Source organism: Manis pentadactyla, chromosome 6, assembly GCF_030020395.1.
Source record: "Manis pentadactyla isolate mManPen7 chromosome 6, mManPen7.hap1, whole genome shotgun sequence".
NCBI lineage: Eukaryota > Metazoa > Chordata > Mammalia > Pholidota > Manidae > Manis > Manis pentadactyla.
Window position 1 is genome coordinate 54,059,838 of NC_080024.1, and position 13,201 is coordinate 54,073,038.

The 13,201-nt window shown below is 35.6% G+C and overlaps 1 protein-coding gene across 5 annotated transcripts in view; it reads left to right on the forward strand.

Annotated features, from left to right (window-relative positions):
* PDE1A (phosphodiesterase 1A) overlaps nucleotides 1-13,201 on the forward strand; it is a 346,655-nt gene that overhangs the window by 101,642 nt on the left and 231,812 nt on the right. The window contains exon 2 of one of the 5 annotated variants that reach the window (XM_057503823.1): nucleotides 5,407-5,490. The exons of the other annotated variants lie outside the window; for them this stretch is intronic. The gene's annotated coding sequence lies outside the window, so the exon portion shown is untranslated. The remainder of the gene's footprint in view (nucleotides 1-5,406; nucleotides 5,491-13,201) is intronic. 5 annotated transcript variants of the gene reach the window in all.

Sequence of the window (13,201 nt, forward strand, 5' to 3'; positions counted from 1 at the left end):
ATCCAGTCATGTTAGCTGCAACTTGAATTATTCCAGAATCAGGGAATTCAATGCTGATAGCTTATTCCACCTTTGAACAACAATGACTTGTTAGAAAGGACTTTTTAAAATGGATATCTGACTTCCAATCAATACAAACTTTTCTCTGTCTTAGTAGAACTGGAATGAGAAGGATCCGAACTCTCTTTCACAGGAGAGATTTTCAAACACTAAAGACAAATGTATCAGGGATTGATATTTTCCAGTCTGCCTAAAACACAATGGCTTAAAAGAGCATGAGTCTGCAATGTGCTGAGTGGTTCTGTGGTCTGTGCCAAACTTGGTCTCAATGGGCTTTCTCATGCACCTGTGGCAAGATCGTGGGTTTGCTGTGAGGTGGCTGGTCATGATGGACCTTGGTTACATTCCTTGGGTTTCTTCCATGTGTCTCTCATATCCCTCCAGCAGGCTAGCCTGGATATGTTTCATGGAAATAGCAAAAATCCGTGGGAGGAAGTAGAAATCACAAACATATTTTAAAGGCTCTGATTGAGTTTGAATGAGTCAAGTTGCTACCATCCCATTGGGAATATCAAAGAGTCACATGGCCAAGCCTGAGTTGGTATAGGAGAGCTTTACTAAAGGGAAGCACGTACAGTTGGGTCAATGAATTCAGTTAATGCTCTCTGAAAACTTTTAGGCTTTTTCTGATTCTTTTTTCATTTAGTCCATTCAGACATTTGAAGGGAGAGCACATAATTTGAGTTTTTACTTTATGTTGTTAAAGTTATCTGAGTGACCAGTGAAAATAGGAAAACATATATTAACAAAATATGAAGTCCAATTGATTCTCAAGTGGTTGATGGATCAAATGTGGCTCTCCTGACTCCAGGGTTATAGCATGCCTGAGATACATGGTTAAAAAAATTATAAGTTAAAAAAGCTTTACCTAATTGCCTAAAACATGAGCTTTTACACCCATAAGGATGGCCCACATTTTCCTAGTTCCTTTTGGAATATTGATTTTTACCAAATGTCATGCTAAAAGACTTGAAAAATCCATTATTTTAATGGAAGCTGAATACAATTAATTATATAATTTAGGGCAATTCAATTCCAATTCCACTAAAATTATGAAAAAGATGCCCTGTAAGTAGTAAAGTAAAATCATGCTTCCTCATGCATTTGAATCATATTTGAGTCTTATCCATAATGTGTATTTTCTAGGGATTTAAGATAATTATCTTTTTTATTTATTGGATAGATTTATGATATTTTTTCCTATTGCTAAACCCTCCCAAACACCACTATAATGAATAAATTTTTTCATAAAAGCCAAATTACATAATTTCTCTTGTATATCAGTGCTTCACAAAATGAATTGGCCATTGACAATAGAATTGCTATGTACAAAACAAAATACAACAAAAACAAAAAGGTTTTTCAAAAAAACAAAAAGGTTCTACGTCGCTAAACTCAGGTATTCTGCTTAAGTAGGTCTGGGAATAGAAAGCTTTGATATATTTTTACATGCTCCCCAGTTTATGTTGATTAATAGCAAGAGTTGGGAGCCATGTTCCTTAACAATGTAATTTACATATAATAAGAACAGAAGAACACAGTAATTCGGAAAACCTTTTAATAAGATTAGCATCATTGTTGGAAATATGAACCAATTTTTTTATTTTTCATTCAAAAAATGTCTGTAGGTACAGGGGACCAATGAATATGAAGAGGATTAAGTTTCCCTAAAAAGGTTTAACCTTTTTTTAGCATGTTGGTCTGTGAAGTTCAGAGACAAACTGCCATGAATTTCAAAGCACTGGTTTTCAGTCACAGCTGTGTTTTACAGTCATTGGGGAATTTTTAAAAATCTTAATGCCCTGGTTGTATCTCAGACCTCTTACATCAAAATCACTTGATGCATTCCAGGAATCAGTGTTTTTTAAACTCTAGATGCTTCTAATGTACAGCCAAGTTTGAGAACTACAGCCCTAAAGAGAAGCTCTTATGAAGTACAACGTCAGAAAAGGGAGAAACGTTTGAGGGTGCACATGAAGGGTGCATAGGATTTGACAGCAAGTGAAAGGAGAAGGAAACACACAAGATAATGGTATAGCATGGGCAAAGACAAGGATACAAATGCACATGAAATGTTTGGGACTTTGGGGGATAGAGAGAATTCCTGAGTGGTCAGCACAGAGCTGAGCTTCTGCATGTGGAGGGATGTGTGGCTGGAAAGTTGGTTACAGTTAGTGAGTCAAGGGCCATAGTGCATTTATTTTGTGAATATGTGCTGTCACCCATCTGGTTGGTTGGTAAAGTGGACAAACCCAGTGAACTGAACTCTTGAACTCAGTGTTTCCAAAATGCTGTTTCATCAAAGACCACCATTCCCGTGAGATAACTTTGAACACAGGCATCAAATAAGTTTGGGAAATACTGCCTATCATACTGTCTCTCCCCTTAGAGATTTATGAAGCATATTAGAATTTTTGCAGTAAAACTTTATTTTACTTTACAGTTATTGTTTTTACTTTACAGTTTGTTGACTCTAACACATATTCTTCATTACATTCATTACTTACCAACACATATCCTATTTCTACATAATGCTTATTAATATCTCGAAAAATGTGTTTCAAGGTATACATTTTAATTCTCCTAAATTTTCCCCAAATATGTCTCCTTTATTTTTCTGAAATTCACTTTGCCTCAGCTAGTCTTTTCTCTTCCTTTATTCTTCGTCTTATTTGTGTTATCTGGAACACATTTGTGTTATCTGAAACACATTTTTCGAGATATTAATAAGCATTATGTAGAAATAGTATATGTGTTGGTAAGTAATGAATGTAATGAAGATAAACAAAGTTGCCTAGTTGAGAGAATAGTTAACATTCTATTACATAACTGCAATGCTGTGCATTTAAAAAGGGAAGAAGTATTTTGAAAAGATTGAAAAATGATGAACAATGTCACATGAATTGAAACACCTGAGGGTAAATTAAGAAATAACAGATGGGACTTATCTGTGTAATATCACACCCAGGTAGCACTGTACACACAAATTTGGCAGCATTTTACCTTGCTTTTATGCCTTTTTCCTCGTTTCATACTAAAGAGATTTTTTTAAAAGCATTGCCCTTAAATTCACACTTAGTGAAAAGCAGATCATTCAAAATCTGTAAATAATGCCATTGTTAATAATGATGGCTTACACTTGTGTAGAATCCCATATCAAGAGTTTGAAAAAAATTTTTGACATCTGTTATTTGCTCATACAATATTCTTATGAAGTAAAAAGGAAACTATGTAGATCCCCTTCTCATAGGTAAAGAAATTGAAGCTTAAGGGGGTCACAGCAAGTCAGAGGAAGAAACATTGAAGACTCACTTTAAGAACAAAGAGATTAAGCGTGATTTGCCATTACAGATTGCATCTTCATAACAGATAGTGTCAGGGACCTTAATGCATATGCCAGGCCAGCCATACAATCCTTCCTTGAGGTATAGCCCATTGTCACTAGCCAAGGAAGAGATTTGAGTTACATAAAAAATTTCTTTTAACTCTTCAGACTTAATACCCATGATATCCATGAAAACGTTCTCTTCTAGAAGTGGAACAAGGAAAAAACCTGAACATAGGTAAATGATCATGTGTTCTCTGGGTCATATGATTTACCATGATGACTATACATAGATTTGACATGTCACATATGAGGCATTTACTAGGAATTTTAGGACATAAAATATTGTCTCCAGAAGGAGTAAAGGAGGAGGAGAAAAAAGAAAGATAAAGGTCAGGGGTTGCTTTGCAAGTGTTTCTAAATAGAAGAGGTTTGTTGCTAACATAATGTAAACAGCATTTTTGTAAGCAGTAGAAAGACCTTTTTAGAATACGGAAGTATATGGCTTTTAGGTTGTACAAGACTAAAACTAGGTTTCATTGCAACTTCATTATTATTTCATTAATAGAAATTATTAAAGTATAATTTGACAGTAATCATCCTATTACTCTGTTTTTTAGGCTTTGCTTTTTATAAATTTCTTAGTATTCAAGGTACTTGAAATTTACTGTTATGATGGTGTTTATTTTAATGTGTTTTAGTCCATTCTTGAGTGCCATAAACTTCCACATTTTGTTGTTTTAAAATATTTTACTTTGTTTTGATTTTTTTTTTCCCTGAAATATCATACTGGACAGAAGGGACAGAGGGAAAATAAACTCCACATTCTATTAAGCAAACAATATAATGCCCTTACAAGGTTATTTTCTCTCTTAAGAATCAAATATTCATAAAATCTTTATTAAAGGATGCATAGTTTTTGTTGTAAATGGCAGTAAAGACACAATTTGTTTAAAATGCATTCCATTTCTAGAGCAGATCTATTATTTATTGATACTTATTCAAAAACTGGAAAACCCTTTTTGAATACATTTTGAAGAGCTAAACAGCTGTACCAGATGATCATTGACCTATATAAAAATTATAAAATTATATAAAAATATAAACATTTTACAAAAATTCTTATTAATTCTGTATATTAGCTTTTAGACAAACTCATGTGGAAGTTGAACTGCTAAAGTTTAAGAATTCTAATCTGTGTGTATCATCTGGATAATATGTTCTGCTTTATCCTTCTTACCTACCAATACAGTTTCCTCCTCTCTTACTAGTCAGTTGGCAATAGCCTCACTTACCCATTTAGTGGAGACTGTGTCAACACTGGGATGGGGAAGCACCCTAGCTTGCATCTAAATTTTTAATTTGCATCTCCTATACATGTCTAGATGAAGACAGAATTGTTCATCTCTCCCACTCCCTGTTCTTTTTTGTCTTCCTCCTCTCTTGCCAGACACCAGAATGTCTAGCATTTCCTGTGTGGGAGAAATTCACCCTATACACCGAAAACTAATGGTTATGCCAATTAGCGTGCTATCCTGAGAAATTCTACTTACAACTGTAAACGTCAGGACATTTAAGGCCACCGTAGAGCTATCAGTTCAAATCTGAGCAGACAATGGTTTTAAGACTTCCAGGTGGAGTACTGGTTCTTAATTTTCCCTTAGTGATTGGGATGCCAAGGGAAGGGTGCAGAGTTCCATATTTAAGACTTGCCTTAGACTAGAATGTTATGGTGATATCTCCATAAATTGTTGAGTAACTTGGAAGTGTTCATTCTAAAATAATTTTCCCTTAGGTTTTCTACTTTGTGAAGTTACAATTCAACCTCTCTTCTGTCCAGTCATTGGTCTTTCAAATGTAGACTGCTGCTTCCACATCCTCCCATTATCTTCTCCAGTCCCTTGCAAAACCACCTCTTCTCATAATCTCAGCCACCTTCTTTGTTAGGTAATTCCTTAATTTACATTCACAGATCTCAACTGTATCTTAAGTGACAATTTACATTTCTTCCTATCTCTTAGACATGTCCACCTGAATGACCTCCTGATACCTGATACTAATTTATCCTGAAGAGATTTATCATAACACCTACTTCCTCTATAAAAGTAAGTTCAGGAGAGTATGTGTACATGTTTCTCCAAGCTTTGTCCCTTGCAACACTAGTGCCACACGCGGTTTAATGGTTTTACACTCACAGACACACACAGACACACACACACACACTACATGATTTCCCAGAACTTTATTATGTTTATGTTAAAAGTAAATATTTAAGAGGAAGACATGATATTTAGTGTTTCCTAAACTGACAGTGGGAAACCTCTTTGTGTTGAATATCTATAAACATATCAAACTCTTCAGTAAACTATTATTTGAGAAATGTTGCTTAGATGAACAACCTAGCCTAGCTGCTTTGAGCTGCTTTGTCGGTAGCTCCTGAGGAAAGCAGAAAATATTTCCCTGTATTTCTACTTCTTTTGTCATTTAGAGTTAAAGTCATTATTTTTGATACCTTGCTGCTTCTTGTCTCCCATAACAAAATGAATATCAAGTCCTTTCAGTTACATCCTTAGAAAATTACTTGTTTCTCTCTTCTGTGTCTTTTCACTTAAAAATCTTTTTCCTCTCTCATCTTAAAATTTGTGATGTTTTTCAAATTAATCTTTTACTCTCCAGCCCCCCTTCCACAGTTCCTTGTTTCTAGAGTTATCAAATTAGTTTTAAGACCTTTGTCAGGGTTATGTTACCCCCTTCTTCTATCAATTGCAGTGACCCTTTATTTTCAACCAAGTGAAATATTGACTCGTGACATTCCAGACACTTTATACCTACTCTCCATTTACCTCATCTCCTTCCTCCTTTTACAGACCCTGTACTATAATCATTCTGGGTGACTCATCTTCTGTTTGTTTCCTTTCCTGAGCCTGTGTCACTCTGCTTCCTCTGCTTCATTGCTTCCCCTCCATCTCCTGTCTGAACTTGCTCGCTGTCCTTGTTCATGCTTCACGTCCTAATTCAAATGCTTTTGTCTTCGTGAAGTGTTCCCTGATTCTTCCAGCAAGAATAAGCTTTTCTTCTTTTGGGCTTTAATGATAGTATAGCACTTCTTCTTGTAGCTATGTATTTCTGAGCATATTTGCCAGAAGTTGGTATGATTATTTTTTAAGTGCATATCATGTCTTCCTTTTAAAATATAATCTTATTGATGGCTGAAGCTTTGTCACATTTATAGAATTATATAACGATCAGGTTGGATAAACCTTATATCTTATGCAACTCTCTCATTTCATAAATGAATAAGTGAAAAACTTTAAGACATTGAAGGTTTGGACCAAATTCTTATAGCTAGTTAGTGGTAATGTCAAGACAAGAAAACAAGTCCTAACTCAATCCAGTGGTCTTTCTAGCCTAATTTCTTTGCATCCTTTGCGTTTCTAATCATGGTAATAACACTCATTAAACATTCACTCTGTACCAGGGATCTTACCTACATTATATCTAATCATAACAGTAATACAGAATATGGGCATTAGTAGTCCCATATTGATAAAGAAAATGAAGTTTTGTGAGGTCTGAATAACTTGTAAAGGTAGAAGAGTTTGGAATCCAGCAAGGTCCACTGGCTGCCCAGCCTATACTCCAGCGTGGAAGACTGAATAAATGATGAGGACTATCTAGTTTGGGGGGGGTGTTGGAGTAGTTATCTTGGGAACCTGAATTGAATTTTCACAGAAGGACCAAATTTTACCCTTTAAAATGACTACATTAAGTTGTCAGGTAATTACCTAAAACCATAGTACACTGTAATTATGTCCCTTCTGGAATGGTGGAGTGCAAAACCCACAAACCTATTCAGGGCTAGTAGAATTTAGAGCAGGGGTTCTTATAGGGTCTCAAAAGAGACATTCTGGACCGAACACTTCTTTGTCTCTGTGCTGTACGACGCCAAGCTACATCCCTGGCCTCTACCCGTATGATGGTGGTAACACCCCCTGTTGGTATGGCTAAACATGTTTCCAGGCATAGACAAATACTCCTTGCAGTGTAAAATTATGCCAAATTGAACAACCTTGATTTAGAGCAATCAAAACTCTCATACATGATTGCTGGGACTGAAAACAAGTGCAACTTTGCTCAACATGTGTACACCCAAGAGATTCATTCCTAGGTGTGTACCCAGGAGAGGTGCATGCAGATTGCATGTTCATCAAAGACCTGTACAATCATGTTCTTAGAAACACAATACATACTAATGTAAAACAAAAACCTCCAAAGGCTCATCAACAGTAGAAGGGATAGAGTGTGTGGAATACTATCAAACAATGAGAAATAATGAACTACAAATACATGCAACAATATGGGAAAATATCACAAAGATGACATTGAATGAAAGAAGCTAGACACAGAAGAGTACATACTGTATGATTCCATTTATTTAAGGTTCAGGAACAGGCAAAACTAATAAGGCATTAAAAGTCAGGAAAGTGGTTATCTTTGGAATCTTTGAAGGAAGCATGAGGAGGCTTCTGGGTATTGGCAACATTTTTTTTTCTTGTTTTTGATTTGCTTCTGATGGGTGTATTTACTTAGCAAAATTTCATCAAGTGAACATGTGGTTTGTGTGATTTTTTCCAGTATGAAAGTTATACTTCAGTAAAAAGAAAAAAAAACACAGTAGCTTCCGTTTGGAGAGACACAAACATTCCATATTAATTGAATGCAGATAAAGCTTCAGGGAAACCCCAATGGTGGTGTGAGTACAGCTCTGAGAGGGATACACTTTGTAAATGGTTCTAGCATGAACCATGGTTTGGGTGAGCATGAAAAGAATGACCAATAATTCTCTTCAGTGGTGTCTTGTCAGTGCAAATCTGCCAAAGAAAAATATGTAAATGTAGAAGACAATTAGAAGTTGATAGGTATACATTTAACTTTTAAATTCTCTGTTTCCCACATTATCTTGCAAGTTTTATTATTCTACTTTGTTAATGAGAGTGATTATACACTCTCCTCATGAAGTAGCATTTGAGAGATGGAAATGCATTATACAGAATAACACAGACCATGTGAGCCCCAGCTATATTACTCCATTATTATTATTATTAGCTATGTATTAGTTAAACTGCAATTCCTATATGTTCATTATAGAGATAGTCCCACATTCCTATTTAGATTGCTAATCATTGTTATAGTTGGGAATAATTCATATCAAGAGACAGGCTTTCTTTAAAGTAAATTACACTCTAATAAATATTTATTCATAGTTTTGTACTGTGGGTGCATTTTAAAATGGTTAATTAGTTGGACTGTTCATTACAGAATTTTGATGTCTTTCACAAATTTATTATTAGAATGTATACATTTAGAAACCATTCATTAGGACACATCTTATAGAATATCTATTCTGAAGATGAAAGAAAGCAGAAAAACACATTTGTCATTTTGAACTCTTTATAATGAAAATTATCCTTACTACTGATTGTGATTTAGCTATTTAATAATCTAATTTAAAGTTATGAAAGAAGAAACATCATATGTAATTTATATTAATACTTTTGCTGATCGACCATAAGGGACATAATTGTAATGATTCTGGATACTGCGGTTAAATGAGACCAAGTCTGGAGGTTCATAATACAGAGATTTTGGCTTCCCTGACCCCTGTGTATCCATTGATCCTCTCATTAATTCTGGTGTCATGACTGGAAGGGTGAGTAAACATGCTTCCACAGACTTATCAGGAAATGAGAACATGGGTATTTCATAGCATCTTGTAGCTTCTGTTCAAAGTATTTATAATGGTTTGTAGTTATACTTTCATGTTTATGATTTGCTTAGTGTCTGTCTATTGCATTGCAGAGGAATTCCTAGACAGAGATTGATAGACCTCTCTCAGGACAGAAGCCAGGCAGCCAAGACAAGCACTGGGAGGGTTCAGGTTCTGCCCTGAGGAATCCTGGGAAATCGGAGGTTGGCAGCTGTCCTCAGGGCTTTGGCTCTGTCTCCCAAGTCCACTGCCTGCAAGCTCAGAATCCTTTCCATGTGAGCCAGAGCATGTCATCTGTTGTTACTTTCCTTTTGGGTGGCAAGGCCAGAGACAAGCACTTCAGCCACCTTGGACACAATGGGTTGGGATCTAGTTCATCCTGGCCAGAACCATCACCTCATCACCTTTTGTGTAAAAAGCCACGAACTTCAGCCCCTTTAGATCCCCCTGGATGATGATGTTGTTCAAGCCCTTTCTATCCCCTATCAGCAGAGCAGGCAGACAGTGCCCATATGAACCCAGGGGAATGATTGAGTCTCCACTGGGTCTGAGCTCTGTACCCTCCTAAGTCTACCCTTGACCCTCTACTCTGGAATGTGCATTCTGTGTCCACAAAATCGGGATTGGGTTTGTACCCATTGTATGTCTAGTACTAGCACAGTGTCTCTTACGTAATAGGTACCAGATAAGTATTTGTCCAATGAATGAATAGTGTCAGTGAATTTTTTCTTTTAAGGAGCTGGGGGTTTATCACACTAGTTATCTAATTAGGCATGAACTCAGTATTTGAAATTAACTGAAGACATTACTCCATTTAGGTGGAGATTTCTAGCAGTCTACTCACAATCTAGGAGTGAAGCTGGAGCCAGATTTAGGAGACAAATGTCAGTTGAAGGGGACAAAGATTAGAGAGTTCAAGAAAGAGGTCACAAAGACAAAGGAAGAGGGCTGAAGAATGTGACAAGGGAAATGGCCAGGGTCAGGAGGAGAGAGAGAACTGGGGAAGGGTGGAGGAAGGCAGCAGTGACTTGCAGAGCAGCAACTGAGCAGCCCTGAAGATGGAGCAAAAGGGCTTGCTCTGGAGGTAGAAGATGCATGTTTCTGCTCAGCCTCTAGGTAGTAAGACAAATTGCTCCACCATTCTGAGCTTCAGTTTTGTCCCTGCAAGGTGAATGAATTACACTCTAGTGAATTTTGCAGCTCCTTCATTTTGTGACCATTTTCTGTGAGAATGAGCAAAGGTCATAGAGTTAATGATCTTTGTTGATAACATTTAAACCTTAGAAGAATGGAAAAATGCTGGGAGCTGTGTGGTAATAAAGAGGGGGCAGTGAGTATAGATCACTTATATAAACAGTTTATAGGAAGCTAGGTTGGTAGCAGGAAAGATATTGTATATTAATTTTAAATGTATGTTAGGGAAAAAACCCTCTGTTTAGTCTACCACTTATTACAGGTAATTACTGACCAAGGAATCTGAAATATTTAGTAGTCTGCAGCAGATGGCAAGTTCAAGGCCAAGGCCAAGGGACAATCATGACAGTTACATTCAATGAAGACCAAACGGGAAAGTACTTTTTCATTTCTTATTTATGTAAGGTATGTCAATACTGATGTTTACCTTTTAGAGTTGAGAAATTTAAAAAAGTTATGCTCAGATGGGTTAGCTAACTTGTTTAAGATCACAGAGCCAGTAAGTAGCAGAGCTCACATCTGCCAAACTACAAAATCCACGCAAAGTTTAAGTACCTTGTATTATCTCAAACAGCTGGGAGTAATAGTGTCACTGGGGGAATAAAAGATGGGGCGAGGATTTGGGTAGCAACTTTTAAAAATTTATAGTTTCTTTAGAAAGTAATTATTTTTACATAAATTGACAAAATTCATGGGCTCAAGCTGGTGGCAATGCCAAGTATGGGCTGTTGGGGCAGTCCTCCTGGGGCACAGTCACTATGAGCTGACATTTTCTATAGAGAAGTTAAAAAGCAGTAATAACCAGCTAAAAGTCAGTCTGCTTTTTTAAATTGGAATTTAGTTGATACAAAATATTATATTGGTTTAAGATAAACAACACTGATTTGATAATTATATACATTACTAATGCTCACCATGGTAAGTGTAGTTAAAGTCAGTCTGCTTTTTATTACCACTGTGTGTCTATAATTCTTAACAATGTCAGCAATAAAATACTCCTCAAGAGTCCTGTGTTGGCCTAACTCCTAAGTAATTGCTGTGGTACTGTCAAGTTTCAATTATCTAGTTATCTCTCTATTTATCATGTGCATATAGAGTGTATAGGGAGAATTTGCAGTTATTCAGTAGCTTCCCAGCACAAAGACTCAGCTACATTCCCTTGTTTCAAGAGTAAACAGTTGGCCAAGTTCTGTTTTTTTGGTCACTGTGCTATCATTTATTTCAAATATACTGTTTAAAATGTGTTGGAGAAAACAAAAACTGTACTCAAATCAGACACGAGTGACTCTGAACAACTATACTTTGAAAAGTTTTCCAAGTACAACACAAACCATGCTGACTTTTCTGGTGAAAATATTTTAGTGGCAATTTTTTGACTGCTGAGGCATTTGAAAGTTCTTAAGAGTCAATCCTGAAGAAGTGAAGACATGAACAGCATTTTATTGTGAAATAGGATTTCATAGATTGATGGCAAATTTATCTTTAATACTTTTCCTATATATTTTTATATCTGTTGTTTCATGTGAAGAAAACATTTGAAAGTAGAATCAATAAAAAGTGAACTTTGAATTACTCTGAGTCTTTAGATTGACAAATCTGGCTATACTGTCTACTGCAGATGAGTGTGTAAAGATCAATTTTGACAATGTTGAAAAATATGTAGAAGTTAAGGCTCAAAATAGAAACTGTAATATTATTGATTAATAAAACATCATGCAGATCTGTTGACTTTTATAAACAGAATACATTAATTAAAAATCAATCCACTACTTTTTAATTTTCCTGTAATATCTCTAATATTTATTTTATTTTTATATTTTTGTACTGGCATACCAGCAAAAGTTCAACTAGAGAAACTGCTGTCTACACTTTTTTCTACCTGTTATTATTTGTACTATATCATGATTATTTCTAAGAATAATTATTGCATACATATAAGGGAAGTATTAAAAAGAGATCCCCTCTGGCTGTCCAACATACCACATATACCACTGGCTCAGACTAAGTTTACTTTTTTAAACACTTCTTGGGTGATTGTGGGAAATAGCTTTTTATTTCTTGTCTCCACCAGAGTTCTGAGCATAGCAGTTGCTAATACATACTTATTGAATGAAAAGACAAATGATGAATGAATAATAAACAAATGCCTAAAATAAGCCATGTTTGGTCTGCTAGTATTACTGGAAATCTACATTTTTACTGTGAGACTAAGAACCTAAAAATAATTTGATTGCTAATCAAAACTACTTCTTTAGTTTTATGGCTGAATGTGAAAACTGCTAAATAAATGCAGTAAACTTCAAATGTTTAAAGCCTGATCCCCTAAAAATACTCTGTAAAATATTTTGGAATTTCAGGCCTAGTTTGACCTTTTGTTTTTTCATCTGCAAAATGGGGATAATAATAGTAGTTCCTCTTGGGTTGAAGTGAGAGTGAAATGAGAGATAATATGTAGAGAGCACTTAACAGTGTTCAAAATAGTCTAAGCATTTGATGCATTATATCTATCATGATCACATAGAAACTTAAATTTTTGGTTTAATTACTTTGACCTAAAATGGGTCCATCAACCTTTTTGTTTGAGGAGAAAATATTTGTAAGCCAATACTTTTTTCTTTAAAAAATTAGGATAGTAGGATTTGGTGACTATTACTTTTGACAGAAATAAGTGAAAGCCAGAAAATGATGAAAATGGGGAAGAAATAAAAAAGCATAGTGGGAGGAAAGGAACTGAATTTCTCGGAGAGGCATATTCATGGTTTCCTGCAAGCTAAGTTTACATCAGGACCACTTGACAAAATCCTATGTAGAACTTACGCTCATGAAACACAAGGTGTAGCTGACCCTGTGGTGAT